The sequence below is a fragment of the Myotis myotis genome, unplaced genomic scaffold (genome assembly GCF_014108235.1).
Source record: "Myotis myotis isolate mMyoMyo1 unplaced genomic scaffold, mMyoMyo1.p scaffold_m19_p_5, whole genome shotgun sequence".
NCBI lineage: Eukaryota > Metazoa > Chordata > Mammalia > Chiroptera > Vespertilionidae > Myotis > Myotis myotis.
Window position 1 is genome coordinate 38961843 of NW_023416357.1, and position 10005 is coordinate 38971847.

Sequence of the window (10005 nt, forward strand, 5' to 3'; positions counted from 1 at the left end):
CTTTAAAGTATGCATATCACTTAAAGTACACTGCTACAGTAACAAGAATTCCAAAGTCTCACTGATTTACAAAATTACGTTTCCAGAGTATTATAGGTTAGGTTGTACTCTGCTATATTGCTATATGTTCACTTCAGGTCCCAAACTAATGGGGCAACCTCCGGGGCACTCAGCTTTCTGGCAGAGTGAAAAGTAGGTCATGTGCTGGTTCTTTTTTAAAATATATTTTTATTGATTTTAGAGAGGAAGGGACAGAGAGAGAAGCATCAATAAAGAGATTCATTGATCAGCTGCCTCCTGTACAACCCACCCTTGACCGGACTCGAACCCGGGACCCTTCAGTCCACAGGCTGATGCTCTATCCAGTGAGCCAAACCTGCAAGGGCCATGTGCTGGTTCTTAAAACTGCTACAAATGTCAAAGATATATAACTGACTAAAGCATGTGCAGTGGGTAAAGGAGGACAGGGTTGGGATGGTCTGGAGTGGGGCCTAAAGATTTGCATTTCTGATTAGCTTCCAGGCGATGCTGATGCTGTAGTCCACTGGCCATGCTTTGAGTAGCACAACTGAAGATTGTCTTAACTCATCCCCAGAGATTGGGGTGACTGAGGCTGACAAGCATGTGAAGAGTGCCACTATCTGAATATCCAGTTGTTTACCCTGAATCTGTATAGGCAAGGGACAAAATTAAAAAGTGCACTAGGTTTCCAGGCTAGGCCTATTCCAAGGCAACTTGCTTCCTGTGGCAGATGCAGGCTAAGGTTAATCCTGTTTTGCCTGTATTCAGACTTTGTTCCAATAACCTCTAACGATGTTAATGCTTTGGTCTATTTAAGTAATCTGGTATATGTTAGTTGTGGCTATGGATTAATAAAGGGTTTTCTTGTAACGTTTTCAGTATTGAGATAGGGTTATGTTACGGTTACAAATGACTAAAAATTTTAGTTGTTACAAAGGTTTGTCACACTTAATGGTTTGTCTGGCTGGGCTCCACTACCCCCATCAACCACCCCCCGGGAGGAGCCTCTAACTTGAATGTTGGCAGTATCAGGACAAGGAAAAGAAATAGCTGGCTCTTCAAACTTAGGTTGGGAAGAGATGCACATCACTAATAACCACATTTCATTAGCCAGAGCAAGTCATGTACATAGTTAAGTCAGATGGCCAAAAGGATTGGGGAAGCATAATCCCTCCCCAGAGCAGGACAGCAGTTGTTTCTAAACAGCACAATCTACCGCATTCTTTCTTCAAAAATTGATTTGAGAAACATCTATTTTATTGTTCCACTTACTTATGCATTCCTTGGTTGATTCTTGTATGTGCCCTGACTGGGGATTGAACCTGCAACCTTGGTGTATCAGGCTGGCGCTCTAACCAACTGAGCTACCCAGTCAAGCCAATCTACCATATTCTTAACAATTTTTCTTCGCCCACAATTGCTATAACTGTTATATGTTAAACACTATCACTTGCGTTATATCTCATTGCTCAGCATAACAATCCCTTGAAAAGAGCCACCTTGTACAGACAAGGAAACCATCTTCAAGAGGTGAAATTGCTCCTGTGAGGTCACACAGCCCCTTAAGTGGTAGAATGAGATTCAAACCCGGGTCTGCTCTTAACCTCAGGACCTATTGGGAAGGACTTTAGGCCCTGGGAGGCTAGAGAAGCAGATGATTCTGATCTGAACTTTTGGCTGTTGTGACTACTTGCTGGCTGTTGTCCGATATTAAGACTAACCCTGGGCCAAAGTAGCTTTCAGATGGATCTGAACCAGGGATACACTAATAAAGAGATAGACAATTTTTCTGAGAACTCAGGATTTATACCCTCTATTTTTTGAAATAATCGAACTAGAGTACACTTGTGACAGTTGCATAATAACCATGTGTGCACAGGGCAGAAAGCTACATTCTAAATTTTGGAAACAAGTTTAGAAATGGGCTCAAGATCACTAACGTTTGGACATGATTTCTGCTAATTATTTTTCTCCATTACATAACACTGGATTCTTTAGTAAATTACCTCCTCTACCCCCCAAAAATAAATATGTCGATGGGGGGGGGGCGGGGGGGGGGGGAGAAGGAGTCTTAAGGAAACTAATAGCAGTTTTTAGCTTTTCCAAGATAATAATTAGAAAAGTCTTCTATTCACATAAATTTTCATCACTCCAATCAGCACAGTCTTGAATGCCATTTTTGCAGCGAGTTCTGGGAATGCAGGCACAGTCAGCAAAGAAAACAGTATCACATCTCCAGCCTAAACACTTTGGCACTGAACACTAGACAATTTTATTTATTTTTAAAAGCACAACTGTTAAAACATCAAGATGGACTGGAAAATGGGCTATTGGAAATGAAATGGCCCTTTGGATCTTGACAATATTAGAGAAAACTGTCCAAAGGGGAAATTGAGGATGTTTATTAAAGATTCTACACACTTAGGTGAAAGAATTTGTACTTTGAAAGCAAAGAAGAGTACTACCTCTCCATCGGCCCGCAAACAAACACACTGACATGCTACATAAGCAAGGAGGGGTCCGTGTGAGTTTGCATGTTCAGTAAGCCGGGAAGAGAATCAGTATTTGCTCATTGGCAACCAGCAAGAAGAAAAGGACCTGTTTATACTTTTAGCTTTTTGTTGCCAGCACATTGTTAGGTTAACATGCAACTCCTCAGCAGCACTTCTTTTTCTGCCTTCCGTGGGGACCAGGCAAAAGGCAAGACACGATCTCTATAGTGTGCTATATTCTGATACCTTTTTTACATACTGATTACGGTCATGAGCTATTGGAACTACCATGGTTTTACTAACCCAGCTTTGCCAGATTGCAAGGCAATCAGGGGTGCAGTGCCACGTGAAACCACCATGGAGAACACTGGGAAGCGAAAAGGAGAGTGGGAGGCGCAAGGAAGTACCAAAGGTTAAATACATAAAAAATGTCTTTGAGAGCTAAAGCATCCAACAGACTTTTCTTTGATCTTTACCAAAATTTCCAAAGAAATCCAAAAGGAATTCCATCGCAGACAAGAGTTGTCCATCAAGATTAGTATTTCCTTTGTTAATCTTTGCGAATCTGGCTTTATTTGCTTTTTTAGCCAGAGAATTCATATGTAAGCTACTGGAAATGATGGGATTGCTTCATTGTGAATGTAAATATCCTTAGGACAGTTTCTAAGTATGGGTTGATGTATGTAATTGAACCCATTAGAATATCAATCACATATTTTCATCTTTACCTGATTCATCCGAACAATCATTGTTTCTTGTGTCACACACCTTGTCCACATATGTCCAAGTCTTCTGGTTGGGATACTTGAATATCAAGTTTTGAGGGGGATGGCTGGGCATATGGCCCATATTAAACAAAGGCATGATTTCTAATAGAAATCACTCATGCATGGTAATGTTTTAATTATAATTCTAAATTTTAGTGATTAATTGCTGGTGCCTATTCTTCCATTTTGATTATTTGTCCACCTCACCACAGTGGGCAGCAGATTCCTCTTCGCCATGGCTGCAGTCCAGCTTCCTGTTACAAAGCAGGGAGGGGGGCAAGCAATTCCTGAGGTCCGCACACGAGAAGCCATGGTGCTGCGAAGCTGTTTCGCACTGTCGACATGGCCAGTCTGGAAGATGTATAAGACAAGTACTGGATGTTAACATATGCATCTACGACCTTGAACGCCAAGCTTTTAATAATATAACAATCTGCTTCCTCCTCCCCGCTCCTGCTTCTTTCCATTGTTCTTTCCCCTGTTATTTCTTCTCCTTTTCTTTCTTTTTCTCCTCATTTTCCAAAACTCTCTAGGCCTACTTAGCTTGTATGTCTTGCAACACTACTGGCATTTTGGGCAAACAAGTGTGAACTCCCTCCTGCCCAAGAAGGAATTGAAGGTGCCTGGGAGGGGTAGTCAACATGCCCGGCCCTGGTGTGTGCTTTGCTGTGGATTGATTGGTTCCATGATTTTCTTAGCTAGAAATAGGAACAAAGGTAACTTGGTACACCAACCTCTAGAGAACACTGTGGGTTAAATAGAGACTACTGTTTAAACATGTAATGAATCTGTGCACTCAAAAATGAGTGGGAGTTTGTCTAAATAATGTGATGCTGTTTCTTAAAATGTTTAAGTACTATAAAATTTTGATGGAAGTTAAGATGTAAATAGCAGATTGATGACACTTATATCTCAGACATACTTACACCTAAAATAGCATATCTCCAGAAAATTCTGATTTGGTGTGTGGAGTGGTAAACAGGCTGGAAATATTTTAGAGAACTGGTTTAGCATAGGTGAGGGCTTGGTGGAGGTGCATTTTACAACTTGAAATTTTATAGTTGGGACCAGGTTGATAATTAAGAGGCAGATGACCCCACATGTATCACTTAATTCATGAGGTGCTTAACATTGCAATTGTGACTGATTTTTCTCCAGTTACTAACAATATTTAACACCCACCCAACCTAATTTAACACTGAAATACATGCTCTTCTGTCTGGTCCACCACTGTTTTGGTAATCTCCTGAGTCCAGCAGAAACTCTGAAGGTAGAAACCATGTCCTGGGTAGGCTTTGGAGTTGGGCAGACCTGGATGGGAACCCTGGCTTGTCCATTTACCAGCTACATGATCTTGGACATGTCACCTACCTTCCCATTATGAGTCTCTGTTCATAATGGTGATAACAGCAGCCACCTCATAACGTTGAATAAAATAGAGATGTGTGAAGTGTCTAGAGCAGTGGTGGCACCTAACTATGAGCCAACCATCCACTATCAGAAGAGTCACCCATCTTGGAAATAACATGGAGGATAAATACACTCTCATTGGTGTTGTGAACTACTAACACACCAGTCACCTAGGGGGGACATTTTGCAAGGTTCCCAGGCATCCCAAAGGTAATCCCAAGACCGATCACAGCAGCCAGAACTCTGAGCACAAGGACGGCCACACAGGAAATCCAGGCGCACTGCTTGTTGGGAGGCCAGCATCGCTCTGTCACAACAAAACACACAACTCGAAGGAGAACACATCTTCATCTCAGGGCAGAGGCTCGTGTTGGGAGTTAACTCACCAGGTGCCCATGGTTATCTCAGTGTGAAAGGCAGGAGCCAAAATGACAGGCTCTTATTGGTAAACATGTGCTGTGAGTTACAGTGGTGCTTTTCCTGCCTAAGCTTTTAATTCGATTTTCTGGGCAACTAGCCTCGTGATAAATGAGTGTTGCTCCCCCTCAACCCCATTATGAAATGAAATTTCAAAATGAAAATACAGGGCCAGGGAGGTGACAAGACTTCTGAGGCTTATGCTGATTAAGTGGAATATCTCACCTCAAACCCAGGGCTTGCAGTTCCCTGTCCAGGGCTGTCTACCATGCCAGGGTTCCCTCACACCTGGTTTTCAGGTCGCCTACATCAGAATCATGAAGGAAATGCAGGTTCTTGGGCTCCACCCCAGACCTACAAAATCAGGATCTCTAGGGTGGAGGCAGGGTGTCTGCATGTTTTTTGAGCACTTCTACACACCCAAGTTTGAGGACTCCAGCCCTATGCCAACGATGAAATGCAGGCTTTGGTCTGGGGTTCCAGCCAAGCTTTCCAAAGGACACTGCTTGGCAGAGCCTGGAGCCAGCCGTCTTTGAAGAGCAGGGAGGGAGCTGCTTCTCTTGAGAGAGGCTGGCACGTGGGGACTTGCCTGACGGGTTTGTTGGCAGGCCACGCAGAGAAAAACAGAGTGCGCAGTCTGCTGCTGGTCACGTGGTCAGCACCTTTAGCAAACAGTGAGACTCACCCTTGATATTTCTGAGGCGACCCATTGACCAGAGCTCCGAAATATCTCTGAACCTTCTCCAAGAGCTGAAGTCTGCAGATGTGGGATTTCCTGGGCCCCCACCAAAGGAATTAGCGTTCACACCCACTTGTGGGTGAACTACATTTTTAAAGAAGAGAGATGGGATGGCCTCCTTTCATAGGAACCCCTCCTAGACTCTAAGGCAGCGGTTCTAAACCTGTGGGTCGCGACCCCTTTGGGGGTCGAAAGACCCTTTTGCAGGGGTCGCCTAAGACCATCAGAAAACACATATATAATTACATATTGCTTTTGTGATTAATCATTATGCTTTAATTATGTTCAATTTGTAACAATGAAAATACATCCTGCATATCAGATATTTACATTATGATTCATAACAGTAGCAAAATTGCAGTTATGAAGTACCCACGAAAATAATTTTATGGTTGGGGGTCACCACAACATGAGGAACTGTATTAAAGGGTCACAACATTAGGAAGGTTGAGAACCACTGCTCTAAGGCATTTATGCCTTTGGAACTATTTTAAATACAAAAATTAATTCTTTTACCTCTAGCACTAATAAAGCTTCAGAATCAGCAGGCCTGTCATGTAACTGAATATTCATATTATAGGAGACGAAACTTAGGCTTAAAAGTTTAAGTGTCATAGCCTGTAGGTGGGGAAAACAGGGATCAGAACTCAATCAGACACTCCAAGTCTTCCTGCCACACCCAAGCTTCCCCAAGGAATCTCATTCTGCCAGATCACAAACCCTTTGTAAGCCTTCACTCCTTAAACCAGAATCTCCTGCTCCTGGGTCAATATTAATTTGTCCAAACCCACATCTGGAACTCTCTTCCATGCATATAATTAGATGTGTAGAAGAAAACTTTATGCAGAACGATTTTTTATAATGCAATTTATAATAGGAAATGTTAAATGCTAACAGTGCTAAAACACTTCAGTCACTTTAAATAGTAAACACCTGTTTATTAAAAGTGACAAAAATTTACTCAGTTTTATATATGATGATTACTCGAACATATAAAACAACTGTATAAAAACATTAAGCATGAAAACAAAGGTTGGGGAGTTAGCAGTGGATGTCTCTGGATTATGGATCATGTATTCATTCATTGTTTTTAGCAAGTATTTGTGGAACATCTGTGTCAGACAGTGTACTAGGCTCTGTAGATACAATGGTGAACAAGATAGACAGACATAGTCTGCCCTCAGTGAGCTTACAGTCCAGAGAACAATGTGATTTTTTTTTTTAAATATATTTTATTGATTTTTCACAGAGAGGAAGGGAGAGAGATAGAGAGTTAGAAACATCGATGAGAGAGGAACATCGATCAGCTGCCTCCTGCACATCTCCCACTGGGGGATGTGCCCGCAACCCAGGTACATGCCCTTGACCGGAATCGAACCTGGGACCTTTCAGTCCGCAAGCCGACGCTCTATCCACTGAGCCAAACTGGTTTCGGCAACAATGTGATTATTTTGCCAGCAGTGGGGATTTGCATCAGAATCACAATAAGTTTGGGGTTTTTTTGTGTTTTGTTTTGTTTTGTTTTTTAAATAAGCTCTCTTAGTGATTCTGAAACAGAGCTAGGATGATACTCTTCTAGAAAAAAGGTCTTAAGATTTTATCATTGTATATCCCTTCAGTAACAAAATACATAAATGAAATAAAAATAAGCATTCCCCCCAATATATGATTATTTACTTATAAATATATGCATGTACTAGCCCACTAATAAATATATTATGTATATTGTACATTGTCCAAAATTGAAATTTAAGAAGAATGAAGTTAAATATACTATATATATTTAAAAAAAGGTTCTCTGTTTTCTACCCTGAGCCCCCTGGATCCTCCTGTGCACCCTGTGTGGTTCATTTGAACATCACTTCTCTAGTCTAAAGGATAATAAGGATAATGAGGCTATGATCAGAAAACAACAAAAGAACCTATTTTAGGGAGTCATTGTTTATTTCATATGACAGCCCTTCAAGGTGTTCAAAAGGCTAATGCAAACACTAATGGTTGAAATAGCATTGGACATTAAAATAGACCTGATATTAAAATGGAATTAGAACAACAAAACCTGTCTTTATTACCTCAGTGGCGCGTGTGTAATTGGAAACCATGCCACTGCATGAGAAAACTTCATGGGCTCTCTGGGCCCTAAAATCCTTCTTAACTAAGCCATAACAGCAAGAGGGAGGGAGAAGGAATTGTGCAGGTGCAAGATAAACTGGGGCTTCCCCAGGCCTGGGGGCCTGAGGGTGTGCAGTGGCTCAACGCCCGCCCGGGGCGTTGGGATTCTGAGGAGGGGCTTGGGGCTGGAATGGTGAGCTGAGGTGCCCAGAAGGCTTGGGCCTGCACAATATCATTTCCCAACTTCCTGTGAGACCTGACTAGATGCCAATTTCTGCACTGAAGAGGGCAGCAGAGAGCAATAAATGGGCTCCAGAGTCCTCTTAGGATCCTCTCAGCCCCACTAACCATTGACTACCATCCTCACTGGCTCAGGAGTGGCATGGACAGAGGAACTGAAAGGGGCAGGAGAGACCCCCTGTCTGTCCAATGCTATTTGGGGGTGACTGGCCAGACATTTTATTTTTTTAAAGAGTGAAAATTTATATATATATATATATATATATATATATATATATATATATATATATATATATATACATGATCCAAATTTTGGTTTTCATTGTGATGATAGCCTATAACAGTCAGTCTTAGAACATTCTGAATCATCTGGATGACCACAATTGAGTAGTGGTATATGTATCATCAGAATCATCATGTTTATCCTTTGATGCGTGTTTATGAGATTCAGGTGACTTCATGGTGTACTCTATCACTGAGAGATTTTGCAGGAGGTTGAACACGGGAATGTGGTGGGAGAACTGAGTCATCTCAGAGCACACAAAATACAGGCATGTCAGGCTGAAAAGGAACTTGCCCCATAACCATGTACACATTTCCAGTAGATGTGCACTACATACGGTCGCAGTCATCAAAAATATCAACTTTCAACCATTCCATTCACAATAATTTTAGTAGTAAGTATGCGTTGAGGAATGGCTCTATTCTGAGTGAACAATAATTAGATGAGTTGCCCGCTGAATGTAGATTAGTATCTTCAAATACAAGAGAGATACTAGTTATCAAGTGACACCTGCTTTGCTCACGTACAGCGTGTTGGTTAAGTGAAAGGCTTGCTTCTCCTGAACTACAAACCAAGGCTGGAATGTACTGACTCTCCTGTTTCGTATGCAGACAGACGTTCTCAGGAGATATATTTATAAACTTACAATGTAGAAACAGACTAAATATATGACCAGACCTGAGCTAAAGTTGTCTACCATTAACCTCAAATTGGCCATTTAGTTTCTGAAAGATAATACCATCCACTTACCAACTACATTAAATTAATATCATAAATTTGAACTTTATTATCTTTATGGTATTTGATTGTAATTTTGTTCTGCATTTATACTGTACTCTAAAATGTACAGTTTATCCATTGTTTTTATGCTTTACATATTGAAATAACGTTATAATAAAAGTTAAAGGGATAGGAACATGCTGAGGAGGCCTGCAGCAATTCTCAGAGAATGTGAAGGGGTTCATGAAGTATTTGGGTTGGAGGAGCCTACCCCAGAGGACGCTGTCCTCTCTCCTCCTGGCAATCTCACTGCATCCACTTCCCAATCCAGGATAGCTCACCTCTGAGAGCTGCTCTACATTCCTTTCTGCCTCCTTCTTCTTCAGCATAGGCCCCCACACTGAGCGGCTGTGCCCCTCAGCGGACTCTCCTTGGGACAAGTTTTGAGATGTTAATCTGGTCCAATAGCCTTGTTTTACACTTGGAGAAACTGGGGCCTAGATGTGTGGCCTTGCTGTGTTGATGCCTTGGGGTCATTGACTCCCCTTTGCCAGCTTCTGACTAAAGGCCACTGGTCAAGGCGGTGAAAGGAGAGAGGGCTCTTGGCTTCCACGTGGGGAAGCTTCGTTCCTCAGCCTGCCGCCTGTGGTGAGAGAGCTGTTCCCAGAAATGCACCATTGATTTGAATACTCAAGGGGCTAGAAATATTAAGAGCTAATCCAAACCTTCAGAATTGTTGGCTCCAACTCTAGCAAAGAAGGATAAACAAAATCATTCTGAACTGGAAAATGGCTCAGGATTAGT